General features: G+C 41.7%; 1 pseudogene; it reads right to left on the reverse strand.

The window, feature by feature from the left end:
* Nucleotides 1-14,014, reverse strand: part of LOC136322311 (calcyphosin-2-like) — a 134,891-nt pseudogene extending 120,877 nt beyond the window's left edge.
* Between the last annotated feature and the right edge of the window lie 5,655 nt (nt 14,015-19,669).

The following is a 19,669-nucleotide window of genomic DNA, read 5'->3' on the forward strand; positions in this document are numbered from 1 at the left end:
CTTGTAGTTAAAAAAAATAATAATACATAAATTTACAAATAACAACTTAGTTAACTTTGTTTTAAACTTTTCCAAGTTCATCTGTCCAGGGAACTCTTTTAAGAGTCAATGCCTATTCACATCCTCAAGAATTGCCGATCTACAAAATGCACTTTGGGAAGTAATGGTATAAACATGGTTATTCTCCTAATTTGTTGTTAAATAGTATTTGCTTTTGGAGCAGCCACATTGCAATACTAGCATGTCCTGGGCCAGTAGCCAACTACACCCCCAAAGATGTCCACCCGACCTGAATCCTAATCAAATGCTACTGAATTAGAATCTCTGATGTGAGACCTGGGTATTGAAATTTTCAGCCATCATCTTATGCTATTCGTAGGCACATCTAAGTTTCAGTACCAGTATTGTCTTTATATGCCAAGTTGCAGTTTCAATCCCAGGTCAGGACACACACAAGAATCTACCAGTGAATGCATAAATAGATGGAACAATAAATCAAGGTCTGCCTGTCTGTCTCTCTCCATTTCCCTTCCTGTCTCTATCTCTCTCAAATCAATAAATTTTAAAATAAAAAAAAAGACCACTGTTTTTGAACAAACTGAAATAATAGTGTTCAGCTCTGCTCTGGACTGAGCATTTTACATTCCATTGGGAAATCTCATTTATAAACCCAGAGGTTCTTTCAGTTTCAATCATTCTTACTCAAGTTTGTTCTCCTACCTTTTGGTCCTTCTAGTACTCCCTATTACATGGCAAGGTATTCTCTGTCAATCCTCCATGTTTGCACACTAATCGATTGACCTTCCCCTTGATTGTGGGAAAAGACGTAATTAATTTTTTGGAAGTTAACTAAAATGTCATCTCCTCCAGATAAGGGAGTAAGTTCCTCCCTAGTCTGTCTTGCTACATTACACCAATATCTCTATTATAGTGTTTAGTGCATTCTGTTATAACTATGGATGTACATTTTTTGTATTCCAACAGAATGCAAGCATCTTGATGTTAAATGCCAAATTTTAACCCTTCTTGCCTTCTCAATACTACTATAGTCTTGGCCAATAGTTGAAGCTCAGTAACTATTAGTTGAAGGATTCAAAAGCCACCTGACTGGTGGTGGCACAATGGATAGAGCATCGTCCTGGGACACTGAGGTCCCAGGTTTGAAATGCCAAGGTCCCTGGCTTGAGCACAAGGTGGGCAACTTGAGGGCAACATCACCAGCTGAGTGCGGGGTAATGGCTTTGATCACAAAGTTTGCTGGCTTGAGACCAAGGTTGCTGGCTTGAGCTAAGGGTCACTGGCTCAGCTTGAGCCCTTCACTAAAGACACATATGAGAAGTAATCAATGAACAACTACAGTGACACATCTATGAGTTGATGCTTCTCATCTCTCTCCTACTCTCTTCCTATCTGTCTGTCTGCCTCTCTCTCTCAAAAAAAAAAATTAAAAATGCTAAGCAAAATAAGCCAGGCAGAGAAAGAAAAATATCATATGACTTCACTCATATGAGGAATCCAATGAACAATGTGAAGTGAAGAATGGAAGCAAGGCAGAGAAGGGGTCAAAGAGTCCAGAGGGAAAGTGGGCAGAGGGAAAGGGGATGAGAGAAGGAGATTAAAGAAAGGAAAGACATTAGTGAAAGTATATAAACATAACACAGAGATAGAGGGCAGGATAGTAAATCATGAAGGGAAGGGGGAAGGAGGTAGGAGAGGGGGCCAAGGGGGCATCAAGGAGAACAAGAGGAGGAGGAAGGGAGATATATGGAGATATATTTGGGGGTACACTTATAACTATGTAAACACAACAAATTAAAATCAATTAAAAAAGAAACAAAAAGGCCTTGGCCGGTTGGCTCAGTGGTAGAGCGTCGGCCTGGCGTGCAGAGGTCCTGGTTCGATTCCCGGCCAGGGCACACAGGAGAGGCGCCCATCTGCCTCTCCACCCCTCCCCCTGTCCTTCCTGTCTCTCTCTTCCCCTCCCACAGCAGGGCTCCATTGGAGCAAAGATGGTCTGGGCGCTGGGGATGGCTCCTTGGCCTCTGCCCCAGGCGCTAGAGTGGCTCTGGTCGCAACAGAGTGACGCCCCAGAGGGGCAGAGCATCGCCCCCTGGTGGGCAGAGCGTCGCCCCCTGGTGGGCGTGCCAGGTGGATCCCGGTAGGGTGCATGCAGGAGTCTGACTGTCTCTCCCCGTTTCCAGCTTCAGAAAAGTACAGAAAAAAAAAAAAAAGAAAAGAAACAAAAAATATATAAATAAAATGAAAGCATTTAAAAGCTTCTATCTTTGATACTATTTATTTTCCAGCTTGTTTAGCTAGAAAATAAATACAGAAATGCTTGTTGACAACAAGTATCAACCAATCAATGCAAGCCATGGTGGAAAAACAGTTTGTTGATAAACCTAGCACTGAAGCACAAAGTCAAGTATTCTGACAATGACACTCACTTACTCTAGAAAACAAACATTACCAAGAAGCCACCTAAGACAGGAAATCAGAGGTGAATTAAATCAATGATTCATACATCAATAGAAAAATATATGTATTTTAAAAACAATCTAAATTTAAAAAAAACTAAAGAGATGAGAGCATGCACAATTAAAAATTGAGAAACTGACTCACAGGAAAAAATGAAACAATTAAATAACCCTATTTTTACACTAAGATTAATCAATTTTGAATGTCATTGAAGCCTTTTGGTGCAGTAAAATGTTTGATTTCATTAATTTGCTTGAATTCTGTATTTCTAACATTGTATTCTAAATACCAAAGCACAGTCAACACCATTAAGAACCTATGAATTAAACATAAGCTCACAAATGTTTATCTATCATGATGCAAATATAATAATTGTTCAATTTGATGCACCCAGTAATCATTTTATATGACTGAAGGAAGTTCATTCAGGCCTGATAGGTAATAAATTTCCAATAGCTTTAAAAAAAGGGCTACCTGCTACTTTAGATTCTGTTTGCACATAAAAGTGCCAGCTAAGGCTCTACTCTGTCCATTTCCTACTCAATTTAAATAAAAGACAAGTTTCATTAAGAATATTTTAATAATTTCCATAATACCTTCTCAAGAGAAAAACAGGACAATTTAAATAATAAACAAACGGTAATAACTATAATTGTTCTACTTCCCTAAATATCAATTTTATTCATTTTGTCAAAATTAATATGTCAAAACAGTGAGGATGCTTATTTTGGCTTATTACTTTGCTATTGTTTTCACTTTAACTATTCTACAATATTCACTTTTAGCAAAGAGCATTTTATCCTAAATCAATAACCAAAAAAATACTAAAATAAGCAACCTCTATCTGAATTTCTGTTGTACAATTTGCAAACACAGATACAAATTTTATATAAGTTCTGAACAATGTCTGTCACTTTCATCACACCCAATCTAACAAATTACTCAACAAATAACTTTATATTATTCCAAATAGATTTTGTGTAAAAAATTTGTAATCATGTATAAATTCCCTTAATTTTATTTTTAAAATCTTTTTGCATTTTATCATTTAGTGAACAACTTAAAATTATGGGCAAAGCCCTGGCCGGTTGGCTCAGCGGTAGAGAGTCGGCCTAGCGTGCAGTGGACACGGGTTCGATTCCCGGCCAGGGCACACAGGAGAAGTGTCCATTTGCTTCTCCACCCCTCCGCCGTGCTTTCCTCTCTGTCTCTCTCTTCCCCTCCTACAGCCAAGGCTCCACTGGAGCAAAGATGGCCCGAGCGCTGGGGATGGTTCTGTGGCCTCTACCTCAGGCGCTAGAGTGGCTCTGGTCGTAACATGGTGATGCCCAGGAGGGGCACAGCATCGCCCCCTGTTGGGCAGAGCATCTCCCCTGGTGGGCGTGCCGGGTGGATCCCGGTCGGGCGCATGCGGGAGTCTGTCTGACTGTCTCTCCCTGTTTCCAGCTTCAGAAAAATGAAAAGAAAAAAAAAAATTATGGGCAAAGTAGCAATAAGAGAATATCTGTGGCTAATTTGTGGCATAATATTATCTATGGCACTTTCTCCGTAGAGACAACTCAAAAGAAAGCACCTTCCATATAAGACTAAATCAGAGTAAATCAGAGAACACCTGCCAAGAATGACGATCTCCAACTTTGCTCCAATTTTTAAAGAGTCAACAATGTTGTCAGATACAGAAAGAATGGCAAAGCTCTAAGATTTGACAGCAAACCCATCAGGGTCTTTAAAGAGAAAAATGAAGACACTACTGGATTGTCAGCATAGGATTTTTCTTAATACGTGGAATACAGAGGAAATGTCAGATTACACAGATGTCCTTATCATTATCAACTTTCAGAAGATCAGTAATTGACTATAGCCATTATAAAGTATTTTTCTCTGATATAACCAGCAACACTTTGGCCCAATTTGTTCTGTTTGATTCCTACAAAATGCATTCTCTCAAACACCCCTAAAATTATAATGTTTTATATTGCATCACAATACAGTAAACACAAACTATGGTTAACCATCCGTTAAACAAAAGTTCAAGGAAAAGTTTTTCTGCCCTGCATTCACTGATCTCACAACAATATCCAATCTCATTTGCAGATAGATCTTAACAACAGTTCCAAACAACTTTCACTCCTCTAATTCACCAGTTATCCCTGTGTGAACCCACTGTTAATTGCATGTGAGAAGAAAATCCTCTATAAAATACATTAACCATCACCAGTAAGTTGAAACAAGGCTGCACTAAAAAATTACAAAGAGCCTGACCAGCGCTGGCACAATGGATGGAGCATCAACCTGGGACACTGAGGTCCAGGGTTGGAAACCCTGAGGTGGCTAACTTGATTGCAGGCTCACCGGTTTGAGTGCAAGGGGTCACCTGCTCAACTGGAGCTCCCGCCTCCCCAATCAAGGCACATATAAGATGCAATCTGAGCAACTAGGAGGTGATGATCCACATCTCTCTCCCTTCCTATTTCTCTGTCTGTCTGTTTGCCTCTCTTTCTCTCTCACAAAAAAATAAATAAAATGAAATTCTAAAGACAATAAATCAATCAATATTTGAAAAACATATTGCAAAAACACACACACACACATATATATATACACACACACAAAGTGATAAAGGGGAATATATATGTTGTTTATTAACTATCTAAATCTTTTCTGAAGCCTATTATACATGGCTTAGTTTGGGAGCTAAGGCTTCTGTAGATTTTCTGATGAAGGTTGTGAGCCAAAGGAAAGAAATAGTAAGTGCATATAGCTGGGTTAGTTTTGAGGCTGTAAAACTGAGCAGAACTGTAAGATGTAGAACTGGCAGAGCAGGCAGCAATGGAAAGCTGCATCTGAAAGGGAATAAAAGTGAATACCTGAAACAGTGACAATTCCATGCTGACACTGAACAATAGGATATTGAAGAAGGCAGATTATTCCTTGCTCACTGCTTCCCAAGGGCTACAATTTTGGCATCTAATATTAAACACAATCCAGACTAGGCCATCAAGACTGAATGAACAGAGCATCAAAAGTCAGATCTAAACTCTAGCCCTGCCGCTGTCCCTAACTATGAGCAAGGCAGCTGCCTTATCTGTGAATTGAGGCAATGTATCAGATGATGCTCAGTTTCCTTCTAACTCTAAATCTCATGAACACCAGAAGTCTGTCATATCTGTCAGTCACCAACCCTATCCAAAGAGTATATATTTTGGATATATGTAATACACATGCATGTACACACACACACACACACACTAATGTTATCATCAAAACTTTAACCCATAATCACATGTATCTTCCATTTTTTTACCCATATAAAAAATTCTATAAACATATTCCCTGAGTATGTATCTGTTATTACTGTGAATATATCTTCTTTTATGTAAAAATCTATATCTTGAAATAGAAAAACTATTTTCTCAAAAGAGAAATATGGTGCACTACGTAATACATATATATATTTAGCTTAAAATATCATTCATGCCTGACCTGTGGTGGTGCAGTGGATAAAGCGTCGACCTGGAAATGCTGAGGTTGCCGGTTCGAAACCCTGGGCTTGCCTGGTCAAGGCACATATGGGAGTTGATGCTTCCAGCTCCTCCCCCCTTCTCTCTCTCTGTCTCTCTCCTCTCTCTCTCTCTGTCTTTCCCTTTCCTCTCTAAAATGAATAAAAAATTAAAAAAAATATATCATTCATTAGTGAGTATATTAAAACATAAACTTATGAACTGTACTAGACAGCATTATATTCTGTATGCTTACTCTGTTTGATAGACTAGATTATACAAGAGATAGAACTGAGTAATTTGACACTATTTTGTAAACACTTAAAGGTTTACAGGTATGTCTGTAAACCTTCAGGTGAATGATATTTTCCCTTCTGTATAAGATACAGAAAGGGGAAAGGATGGTGCCTTTGACAAGATACTTTTCAAATGGAAATAAAACTGAGATTATCTAATCAGTTATCCTTGTGGGTGGATGGATTTACACCTGCCCTGAAGCTTAGATTTAGCAAATGACAGAGTCAATCATCTTTTTGGGTTTTATGATGGAGCCACAACAAAAGATTTCTTGAGATCAAATATGTGGTTGTGAGAAAACTGTTTTCAATGGAAACAGAAAGCTAGGAGCTAACCTGTTTCTATGGTAACTAGAGCAGCAGCTATCCAACAGCTTCAGGGGGAAAGGGGCAGAAAGTTACAAAAGCAAAAACCAAACAAAATTGATGCTGGTTTACCTTATCGTTGTGATTTTCCATGTAGTACAGTCAAAATCAGTGCAGACAAGTTTGTGCTGTCCCTACACCACCAGCCCCAGGGAAGTTTAGTAATTAGTACCCCTGTTTTTTCTCTAAACCTCAAAGTGTTAGAGTTGAAAAGAAGTATGGCTACTCTCTAGTTCAATGTGTCATCCCCATTTATTTTTTTTATTTTTTATTTTTTTAGAATAAGACAAAGGTGATCAAGACTCAGGAAGGTGAGGTGAATTCTACAAAGTCACACAGCCAGTGATGAAATCAGGGTAAAGGCATCGGTCTCATATAACCCATCTTTCCAATGCTGTTTCCACACACTCTCTATTCCTCATTTCTTCACCTCCCGGAACTCATATTTTAGTCGCTTTCTATAAAAATATTGACTACACAGTCTTAAAATTAATTACCACCTTTCAACATATAACAGAAATAAAAAGCAGTACTTCCGTGTTATAAAAAAACTTTTTTGACTAATCTTCTAAAAGAAAAGCCCTTCATACTTCAAGCAGAACTAAATTAAGTTTATGTAATATATTGATGGTTATTGTTTAGACAATGTTGCAACTATATATTCCCTCCAGAGATCTGTGTTTATATTTTATCAGTCCTTTAGAGCTCTATACTATTTCACTTAGACATATTTTTAAAGATTGCCATAATAAAAGGATATATGACTGAGAAGTTGAAAAGAAATGCCTAAAAACTGCATTCACTTTATTTGTAGTAGTAAAAATAAATGGTAATGATATACATTTTCAAATGGGAAAGGTTGGCCTGCATTTTTATATTAGCCTACACATTTTCTTGTTTTCATTTGCTTTGAAATATGCTTCCTGGAAGAGATGAAAAATTTCCTTGACTCTTAGTTTTGTCAGCTCAAATCTATGCGCTCTTAGAAAGATATTACAAAAAAAAAAAAATCATACCTAATCTGTCCAACTACATTCCCCTTTGGCATGCATAATGTCCAACCTAATGCTCAGATCATCTAGTTTGTGATCAAATATACCACTGAGAATACAATTGTCTTGAAGTTACTAAGTTCTTTTAATGATGTATTTGTATGGCCAGTATCTGCGGCCACCATCACAGCTGCCTGGCCAACATAGGTTCGCATTTGATTCAGACAGATGGTAAGGAATCAACAAACCCAAAAAACTGGTGGTCCATTTTCCTTTAATCCTAGCTTGTACCTGGCGGGCAAGAAATATGCACAGTGGGAAACACTTCCCTTTCCATTCAGGACTCTCAAAGTCACTGATTCATCCAAGTTTTCCTAGAATCAAAGGCTTCCACCTCACCAGCCTTATTCACCTCTGTTCCCCATCTCCTTCTCCTGCGCAAATTGGCTTTTCCTTCAACAGTCAGACATTTTGACTGCCTCCTCCACGTGGTTATCCTGCCCTGCTTCACCATGGGCTCTTCCTCTCTACAAGAACGTGATCACTCTCCCCCAAATGGTCTCCTAGCTCCTCTTTTTTTTTTTTCTTTTTTGTATTTTTCTGAAGTTGGAAACGGGGAGGCAGACAGACTCCAGCATGTACCCGACCGGGATCCACCCGGCATGCCCACCAGGGGGCGATTCTCTATCAATCTGGGGCGTCACTCTATTGCAACCAGAGCCATTCTAACACCTGAGGCAGAGGCCATGGAGCCATCCTCAACGCCCAGACCAACTTTGCTCCAATGGAGCCTTGGCTGCAGGAGGGGAAGAGAAAGACAGAGAGGAAGGAGAGAGGGAGAGGTGGAGAAGCAGATGGGTGCTTCTCCTGTGTGCTCTGGCCGAGAATCGAACCCGGGACTCCTGCACCACAGGCCGACGATCTTCCACTGAGCCAACCGGCCAGGGCCTCCTAGCTCCTCTTTTTAAAACCTTTTGGCGTGAAAGCCCTCCCCCAACACACATTAGTATAACCAAGCCCCTTCCCAAGCAAGAAGGGCAATTAGCTGTATCATATGAGAGCATCACCACATGAAAGCAACGTCCATTTTTATCAGAGTGAGAAAATATAATTTACCTGCCCAACGGTACTCAATTAGGTACTCTCTGCTTCTATCCAACACTGAGAATATAAGCATATATTCTGAGAATATAAACATGGGAACTTTAAAATAGTGGCCAGCCATGGCCAGATAGATCAGCTGGTTAGAGCATCGTCCCAAAGCACAGAGGTTGCTGGTTCAATTACCAGTCAGAGAATATACAGGAAGAGATTGATATTCCTGTCTCTTTCTCTCTCAAAAATCAATAAAATAAGCATTAAATAACAATAATAATATAAATAAAATAGTGGCCTGGAATAGGTCGAAGATGTTTATATGGCAAATGCAAATTCACCAGACTGTTACAGCAGATTCCAGGGTGTTGAAGGTTGGAGTTGTATTGTTCTATGGTTGGCCATGACATTTAATTAATATAAAAGGGATGAAGACACTTGACCATACCCCTAAAATTACAGTTGTTTGGTAGAAGTACAGCCTTCACCATCTTCTCCAATAACATGACAAAGAAGAGCCTATAATTAACTTTCAAAGCAGAACATCAAGATTAAAACAGCCTATATTTTCATAATAAAATAAAGACTAAAAATACCTTAACAACACCATTTCTAAATGGAATACTTTCCTGTATATGTCAGGCAATATTTTTATGTGAACATTTTTTTTCACTTTAGAGGAGAGGAGATAAACAGATTCCTGCACGCACCCCAACTGGGATCCACCTTGCAACCCCCGCCTGGGGCCAATGCTTGAATCAACCAAGCTATCCTCAGAGCTCAGGCTGACACTTGGACCAACCCCTACCTGGCCACTGGCTGAGAGAGGGGAAGAGGGAGTGAAGGAGGAGAGAGGAGGAAGAGAAGCAGATGGTCGTTTCTCAAGTGTGCCCTGACCTGGGTTCAAACCCCAGAGATCTGCATGCCAGGCTGACACTCTATCCACTGAGCTAACCGGCCAGGACCATAAACTTTTTTTGAGGAAAATTTTTTAATTTCGCTAGAATTTTGGTTAATGTTACCTTGTGGCATTTTTTAAGTTTAATAGACAATGTATTTGGAAAATGTTTTATAATAAATTCAGTGCTGAGTTTATTGAGAGCAAAGGACTATATCTTCTCCATGCATTCCCACTACCTTGCAGAGTTTCTGACCTAGAGTGACTGCATATTCAATACTCATTGACTAAATGTGTTCTAAAAATTTTAATAATTGACAATATTTTATGAGCAAGATATATTTGGCCACTAATTCTTTTAACTGCGGCAACGTTTACAAAACAATAATTAATATTTTCATTTTTAATCTTAATTTTTTTACTCAATTGTACTTACTTTATTATATTTTTAATTAAATGTTATATATATTTAAAACTATCAAATAGTTATTTAAGTCATTTCCCTCCTTTCTCTGTGGAGTTTAAGAAAGAGGGAAAGAATAGCCTATAAAAAGTAAATTAAATATGTGCAATTCTAAATCCAATTCCAGATATTAAAATTTTTTTATTCATTTTTAGAGAGGAGAGAGAGAGCAGAGAGAGAGAAGAGGGGAGGAGCTGGAAGCATCAACTGCCATATGTGCCTTGACCAGGCAAGCTCAGGGTTTCGAACCGGCGACCTCAGCATTTCCAGGTTGACGCTTTATCCACTGCACCACCACAGGTCAGCACATATTAAAATTTAATTTCAGTAATTTTAAGGACTAAACTTGTGAAAATAAAACATTTTAAATGCTAATAAAGTGAATATTTTCATGATTAAAAAATAATGGATTACTATCACAATAAATGTATAATTCAGGATGATCTGCATATAACAGTATACTAGAAAAGGTCTAGAAAACTTGCGTGAAATAATCTAGACACACACCAAAAAAAACCTTAAATGTGATTCCATGGAAGTTTTTCACTTGTTTTTTATTTCTAAAATGTCTTTTGAAAATAAAAAAAATGGTCTCTCAGATAATCAAAGTTCATATTGCCAAGGAAATAACCACATTCTAAAACACAACTTAATCCAATCAGCTTCCACATCCTCCAAAAATCAGAGAAAATAAGAGGAAGAAAGAGAAACTTATAACTGTTCTCAGTTCTTTAATATTGGGAACAAATTATTTAAAATATTTTGATTCTAGTATTTTGCATCTATAATGTCTTTTAAAATTCTTTAACAAACTTATAAGTTCTATCAAAGAATTTCTTCCTGGTACCTGTCCACTTACCAATGATACAATGTTTTCAGAAGGCAGCATATACAAGCTGTTTCCTTCTAAAACTTAGATATTGTATTAAAAATACACAATGCATAACATTTTCACAAATATTACCATGCATCCTTCCTTTTTATTATTTGTTAATATCACTCAATGCCGTCAACAGAATAATATCTCCTTTTCTTTTCTGATCTCATTTTTCCACAATGCTTTCCATGGTAACTAATTTTGAATTTTTATAAATTTCTATTTTTGAATACTATTCTTAAGGATAAAAATTTTTAATATAAAATATAAACTTATTTACCAAACTGACTTGAGCAATTTAGAACTCTCAAATATGTATTTATATCATAAATTAAAAGCAACAGAGATGGGAAAAGCCAACCCCCCAAAATAAAAAGACAAAAATACAATGCTGTAAAATTTAATTAATTATCCAGTTCCCATAACTATTGTTTCAGTGTGTCAGTTAAGATGACAAAAGTTAGAAATAAAACACATCTGTTATATAACTAAGCCAATCTCTTCAATATTGGAAAAGATTTAAAAAATAATAAAACAGGTATGACAAATTGAAAAAGGAATTGACAGTTAAATTGTTCATCTCAAATATATCAATAAAATGAACTATATAAAAAAGGTGTTCTTAACTATTAAATATTTAACTTCTATTAAGAATGAGACTTGTGGCAGTAAGAACACAGATCAGGCAAACCACCTAATAACTGATACATGTCTCCTAGACCCATGTCCATGAAAAATACAATATCATCCAGTAATTTTCTAATGTAATTCTATTTATCAACCTAGCCAGATAACATAAAATCAGGCCACCATCTGACTAAAAATGTTTATATAATAATACTAGCTCACATTTAAATTAAATAGGGGGTGACTTCTGATTACTCTTTTTTTAGGAAACTCTAGTAATTTAAAATGTTATTTCCCTAAACACAAGTCTACAAATGTTAGCCAACAACACAGTACCTATCAACTGGTGAATAAAAATAGGAATTCAAACAGAACTCATTTTAAAATTTAATTTCAATCCTATATTTTACTCTAACATTGGGTGGTACAGGGTAAAATTTCTACCAGCCAAAGTTTAGGAATACTTACATTAAAAAAGTCACAGATGACCTTTCAAATTTAGAAAGCTGGTGAATACTTTATGCTGCATTAACTCAAGAGCAACAGGATCTGCAGAGATTTCACAAACCAATCAGTTATAATCAGTGGTTGTGGTAGAAAGGGCCTGGGGAGAATGTCATGAGACTTGCGGATAATTTTGGTTCTGCCATTAACTTGCTGTGTGACCTTGGCCACCACTTAGCATCCGCAGTCTTTATTTTCATCATTTACAAAATAAAGGGTCTTCACAAAGTGATCTCAGAAATTTTCCACATCTATTTTTCTCAGCTGATTCTGCTTCTAATGGCTCTTTTGGTCTTATGTTAATTTGTAATCTATCCGGGCACTTTCCTCACCTAAAATGGATACAGGCCAAATTCTTGAAAATAGTTTTTTAAAACACCTTACTAAGATTTCATTATAATATGACTAAGTTAATCATCCACCCTTTGATAAATAATCAATTGAATCAATTTCCACAGCAATAATAAAAATTGAGCATGTTTTCATTAAAGTTTTTGTTATGCAATCTGTACTACAATAAAACATATATGGTCATGAGGGAAAAATAAAATATTCTGTACTTTATATAGCACATGATCTGAGGAAAAAAATCACATGATACATTTGAAAACAAATTCAAATTATCTTTTTAGCAACCAAGTAGAGAGTGCAGTGTGACACTCAGTTGGAATAAAAAAAAGAAAAAAACAACACAGAGATGTAACAGTTATGAGTCAATGATCTAATTTAAATAAATATGTACTTGTTTGTTTCTTAATACCAACTTTTGTTGATTTTTTTTAATTCAATGAGAGGAGGGTAGGCAGAGACAGACTTCTACATATGCCCCACCGGAATCCACCCAGCAAGGCCACTAGGGGGCAATGTTTTGCCCATCTAGGGCGTTGATCCCTTGCTCAGTAATGGAGCTCTTCTTAGCACCTGAGATGGAGGACATGGAGCCATCCTCAGCACTGGGGCCAACTCAGTCACTGAAGGAGGAGAGGGGAAGAGAGAAAAAGAGAGAAAGAAGTGAGAGGGGGAGAGGTGCAGAAGCAGATGGACACTTCTCTTGTGTGCCCTGATTGGCAAGAGATGGGCCCAAACAGGATGCAAGAGTTTCTCTTCACAAAATGAACCTCAAGGGACATCCTGCCCCATACCAGCCACATACATAGATTCCATTTCCCTTTCCTCTGTCATCAAATTAGATCCCTAATTGGAGTCACTGTTCTGAGTGAGTCAGATGTCAAGGAGTGTTGGGCCTCCTTGGACTCCTTGGAAATGTCCAAGCTGATGACCAGAGGCTCACAGAGTTAAAGAAAAAGTTGGAACGAAAGAGTCAAGAAAAAACAAACAACAAAAAGAAACCTCGAGATGAACTCTGACACCGATTTTAAGACAAAGTTCCAGACAGGCTTGCACAGAGAAGTCCACTATGCTCTTTAGGTCCCATCTGTTCATGTAAATCTCAGTTTGCCATTGAGGAAGAGAGGAAGGGGATGAAAAGGCACTGGGGCATGGGGGCCAGGGCAGTGAGGTTACCTTTCAACCAGATGGGCCCCTAATCTCCTCGGTTAGGAAACCCTGTTCCCTTCTACACTGCTCCACCCCACTCCCCATCCCTGAGGCCCTGGGTGGAAATGAACAGCGGTGGGGAAGGAGTTGGGAGAAGCTGGAGCAGGAGGGAAGGGGGGGATTCTGGCCTTACCCTGGCTGCTCTGGACGAGTAGGGGTCCTCGAAGAGAGCCCACAGCTGGGGCTGCAGCCTCCTCCAGCGGCCAGACGGGCCGTCGGGTCCCCCCAGGCCCGCGGCGTCCTCGATGCCCAGCCTCTTGGTCGCCGGGTCCTCGTTGTCGCCGGGGTCGCCGCCGAGCAGTTCGGGCGTCTCAAAGATGTCGAAGGCCTCCTTGGCGTCGCGGTGCTGCCGGTAGGTCATCCAGCAGCAGGGCTCCACGTCCGTCTCGTCGATGCCCCAGAAGGCCAGCTCCTCCTCGAGGAGCGGCCCGCACACGTCGGCGGGGCAGTGCAGCTTGCCCGTGCGGTAGTAGTTGAACACGGAGGCGAAGACGCCCGGGTGCCGGTCGAAGAAGAACTCGCGGCCGCCCCCGGGGTGCTCGCCGCCCCCGCCGCCGCGGGAGCCGCAGTGGCCGGCGAAGCAGCCGCTGGGCCCCGGGGACGGCGGGGGCGCGGGGAGCGGCGGCCGCGGCTGGTCGCACGCCGCCGTCGGGCCGTCGCCCCGGGGCTCGGAGGCGGCGAGGAGGGCCAGGCGCGTCCCCGGCAGGGTCCTCAGGGTGCTGCGGTAGCTTTCGTGCCGGGTGTCCCCGACGTTGAGGATCACCCTCTCGTCGTGCTCGATCTTGCCCATCTCTGTGGCTCAGACATGACTGCGGGGAGGCGAACACGGCGCCGGGTTAGAGACCCGGGCCGTGGGGACGCACCTGACCCCGCCCTCCACGCCCTGCCCGGGTCCCAAGAGGCGGCGTCGGTAGAGAAGCGAGAGGCGAACGACCTCCCCGGGGCATCAGCGCCCCGTCCAGTTCCGCCTCGAGCCTCACACCTTTCCCAAGTTTCCAGAGAACCGAGAAGGGGGCCGTCCTTCTCCCTCGACCTCCCACGACGCCCTTTCCTCCGCTCACATCTCTCCCCCCCCCCCGGTGCTCTCTCTAGTCTGACCTGCCCGCAACCCCACCCCCCGACCACTGCCCTGGGCCCCCCTCGTCCTCCTCCCCCTCTCTGTTCTTTCCCGCCTAGGCCCCTCTTTTCCCCCATCCCCCGGCCTGAAGACAGCGCCCTGAGGCGGGGAGTTCTCTCTGCCGAGGCAACTTGGCGGCGTTGGCTGAGAGCCCCGGGTTTTGGCCCAGGGACCCCCTGGCACGCGTGCCCTCCGCCGACCCCGGCTGCCGCCCGCGCCCTGGAGCGCAGGGGGCGCCCTCCGAGCGACCAGGGCTCGGCTCCCCTCCCCTCCCTCACCGACCAGGCGAAGACTGAACGCACAAGTCAGAACAACAAAAACGAAAATATCTCTGATGTTGCCTTTCATCCAGGAGACCTGTGACCAATTTCCTGATCAATTTCCTTTTCACCTTATTGTTCCTCCTAATATTATTATTACTTGGAAAAGAAAAAGACTAACTAGGATCCATTTTTGAGAATAGTAGCGATCGATGAATCCCACCCCACCCCCCGTTCCCAAGAAAAACAACCGTCCCGGGAGTGGGGGTGTGGGCTGCTCTCTGGGGGGCGAGGCCGGGGGGCGGGGAGGCGCCCAAAGCACCCCCCCTGCTGGAGTCCCGGCTCCCGGGGTCCCCGTTTCCAGCCTCCCGGCCGCCTCTCCCCGAGGCTTCACCTCCTCCTTCCCGTTGCGGAGCGGCAGGGGGCTGCCCGCCCGCGGGTCAGCGTACCCTACCCGGCAAGTCACCCCCTTCACCTCCCGCCCCAGGTACCTTAACGACACCGAGATCAAAGTGGTTCCGCTGCGGTTTCCGCGTGGACGAGCTTCTCCGGCAGCGGGACCGAGTCCCGGCACCCAGCCCGGCCGCCCTTCTCCAACGAGAAACTACTTGTTGGCGTTTTGCGGGCTCAGGCGGCTGGGCCGCCGGTCTGGACGGCGGGGTCGCGGAGACAGCCCCCCCAGCCTCTAGCCGCGACCCCTGCCTTCCTTCTGCGAGCGGCGGGCTCGCCCCGCGCCGGCCGCGGCGCCCAGAGTCACGAACCGCGGAGCTCGGGCGGGTCCAGCGGCCAGATCGGCCGGCCTCGGCTGAAGCGGAGCCAGTGGGCGAGCACAGGAGAGAGAGTTCACCCTCTTGAAGGTGAAGTCGCCCAGCTCCAATTTCGACCTGCTGATATTGTTTCTCCCCCGAAAGCCGCTGCTGGAACTGGCCCTTCCGCTCCACTAGCTACAAACCGCTGCGGCCGGAGGAGAGCTCAGGGAAGGGTGGGTGGGTGGGTGGGTGGGTGAGTAGGTGGGTCTGGGAAAGCTTTGTTGTACCAACCAGTTTCATCTATTTTCCTTTAGTGAGGCTATAGTTCCACCCTCTCTGGAGCTTCTGCCTGCTTTCTACACCCCTGCTCTCCACACCCTTTTTCTTCCCGCTTCCCCACCCCTCCCAACAAGTGAGGAAGAATCTAAAACCAATTGCTTTGTTTTCTTAATGACAGCTGATTCAAGAGAGAAGTCTACTTACAGGTGACAAGTGAATCTTGTTTCTTGTGTCTTATTCATGGCTCTGGCATGATCTTTTCAATCAAATGTAGGTCCCCAGACACCACATCATGGTTATATAAAACAAAACAAGTTTTAAAAGTTTATTCCAGAAACACAATGCTCTATCTAGCAAGTAAAAATCCAGGTTTCTGTGTCAGAAGTGAAAAAGACAAACTACATATATACAAGTACCAAAGCAATTATATAATTAGTCATTTCTCCCTTTGTTAAATTTTTATTGTGCCTTGTATTTGTTTGCTTGGGCTGCCATAACAAAATATCACAGCCTGCATTATTTGAAGCAGAAATATGTTATTTCACCATTCTGGAGGTTAAAGTTTTGAAAATAAGGTGTTGTCAGGGTCAGTTCTTTCTGAGGGCTGTGAGAAATGGGTCTCTTGTAGGCCTCTCTCCTTGTCTTGTACATGGCCATCTTCTCCCTTTGTGTCTTCACATCTGTATCTCTTTATGCAAACCGTCTCTGGGTCCAAATTTCCCTGTTACATAAAAACAATAGACACAATGTTAAGGATCCACCTGAATGACTTCATTTTACTTTTATCACCACTGTAAAGACCCGCTATATCCAAATCAGGTCACATTCCAAGGTGCTGGAGGTTGGGACTTAACCTCTCTTTCCAGGGGTGCCATGGAAGGCTGGTAGACCATGCAAACGTTATGAGATCTCACCACCCAAAAGAGTATGTGTCTATATGTCTGTTGTGTATATTTCTAGGAAAGGAGGGAGGGAGGGATGGAGGGAGGTGAGATCTGGAGCCTGTTCCACAGATAGGTTTTGATTAATATTGAAGTCCACAGAGTAGGTGAAACATCAGGTTGTGTGTAGGGGGGAAACTACTTTGAAGAACACTTATTTATATTGACACTATTATCTGAAAAGAGCAAGAGTTATGAGTCACTAACAAAGTTTTGGCAATATAGAGGGCTGTAAGATGGGCAGCTAATGATAAACTATTCAGTAAAGAAAACACCCAGCTGTTTCAAGAGTAAATGATTAAAGAAGGAAAAGAAATAGAAGTTCTATAAAAAGTCATTGATATCTAGAAACTAATGCAAGAAAATATTATATATATACATTGATTTTTAAAAAATTACTAACAATATGATGTAAATGTGTAGTAATAACCTAAGGAACAGCTTTGTGGGAATGTAAATTTCCTTTCCAAACACATACAAAATAGTGTAAAGCTTAAATACTGAGGGAATGATTCTAGTTTTTCACCATTATCAATCACTGAGGAACTTCTCAAATAACAGGAACAGTTCATTTCAATTGCCAGAAAATACACAAAGAAAAATTATATTTAAATTCTACCATGTTTATTTCCATCAATAAACATTGATTCAACATTGAAAAGATATTCTAATATGTATCTTCATATTGTCTAGATGTTCCCTTTTATAACTTAATGTAATTTCAGTGGCGAGAAAAAAGGCATATGGTTTGCTTTAAAATAAACTAGCAATAGTAAATGTAGTAACAGAAGTGTCGGGAGCCAACCCACAACTGCTGGCTGACAAGGTCACAGCAGGAGAAGACCCACAACTGCTGGCTGACAAGGTCACAGCAGGAGAAGACCCACAACTGCTGGCTGACAAGGTCACAGCAGAAGAAGACCAAAAACTGCTGATTGACAAAGTCACAGCAGAGAAGACCAATGGCTGCAGAGTGACAAAGTCACTGCAGTGAAGACCAATGGCTGTGGAGTGACAAAGTCACCACAAAGGATGGGCACAACGATACTCCCCCCTTTGACTTTTTGAATTAATCTGGCCTTATATCCCCCCTTTTCTGGGTGTGTGCTATTATTTGTGGCACAGGGATAATAGTACCGTGCTTTCCCTGTAGATTCGTAGTGATTTCTTTGGATATGAGACAGAGGGTGTGAGTTCCACAGAAAAGCCTGTAAGCCCCTTAAACTGGGCTCATAGACATAAAGAGGCTGGCTATGATATCCCTCGTAAAGGGTTAAGTCTGTAGGAGAATTCCTTCTTAATCATGTTAAAAAGAATAAATTGTGACTTAGGAGGCAGTGGCTGTGCACAGAGCACCCTTCGGCCTTCACTTAACATTTTCTCCTCCCTAGCCTTTTCATGTGATAAGTAGAGAACCTTCCTTTCTTCCTGCTTATTTGATCTGCAAATAGTGGTATATTCTGAGAAGAATAGAGTCAGAACTTAACTAGTGTTTAAATAAAATGTAGGAAGTAATAACAGTTAATATCTTGTGTTGCTGCTGGACTATCTTGCAAGTGCACTCTGCATATCTTTGGGTGAAAGCTATCCTTAATGTTATGTTAATTTCTTTAGAGGCAAGCCTTTCAGAATCTTGTAGGACACTGCATAAACTCAAGGCCATTTACCTGAGCAAGTGGTGGTCCATTGTTAGTCGTCTGCTAAATCTCTCTCTGCCCCTTAACTCACAACAGACTAATAATTTAAAAGCTTTTACTGATGTTGTTATCACTATTCAAGTTATTTTGTATTTTGAATGATTTGCTACCTGGTTTGTGACTCATAGATGTAAATTAACTGTTATCCGGAAACATGAAAACATAGTGAAACAAAAGTAATAATTAACATCATGTGATTGTAACTCTGGTGTGTGTGTATAAAAAGGAAGCTATACTAGCATTGAGCAGAGATGCCTGGCAGTAAATGCTAACCGGAGAATAAAGAGAAAGAAAAGAATTCGGCTCTCTCACTACGTTTTCGCCGACGCCGTCTCCTCCTGTGGGACCCCTGGATCCCCGCCGGGGCTGGACCCCGGCACAGAAGCATTCATAATAATAGATAACATTTGCACAGATATTAATATGGGCAAAATGCTTTACATAAACTATTCCTCTTTAACTTAAATGGAGGAAATATTCACATTAAAACACAAGACTTCTAGAAAGATAACTCATACAGATGGCAGGAACCAATATTGAAAACTTTCAGTTGGATAATATTAAATTTGTATTATAAGGGCTCTGTTAGAGATACCAAAAAGGGGAGTAAGGGTGACATGAAAAGGATTCATGGGGGGCAGGAAAGAGAAAGAGATGTAATGAATCAATGTGAGTCGATGATTTATATAAGCTATCTAGAAATAAAGGCCCTGGCCGGTAGCATCAGCCAGCATGTGGATGTAATGAGTTCAATTTTCGGTCAGGGCACACAGGAGAAGCACCCATCTGCTTCTCTACTCCTCCCCTTCTCATTTCTCTCTCTCTTTCTTCTCCTCCTGCAGCCATGGCTTGATTGGAGTGAGTTGGCCCAGAGCATTTAGGCTGGCTCTATGACCTCGCCTCAGGTGCTAAGAAGAGCTCATTTGCTAAGCAATGAAACAAAGCCCCAGACGGGCAGAGCCTCTACCCCTAT

This window comes from Saccopteryx bilineata, chromosome 2 (genome assembly GCF_036850765.1).
Source record: "Saccopteryx bilineata isolate mSacBil1 chromosome 2, mSacBil1_pri_phased_curated, whole genome shotgun sequence".
In the NCBI taxonomy this organism is placed as follows: Eukaryota; Metazoa; Chordata; class Mammalia; order Chiroptera; family Emballonuridae; genus Saccopteryx; species Saccopteryx bilineata.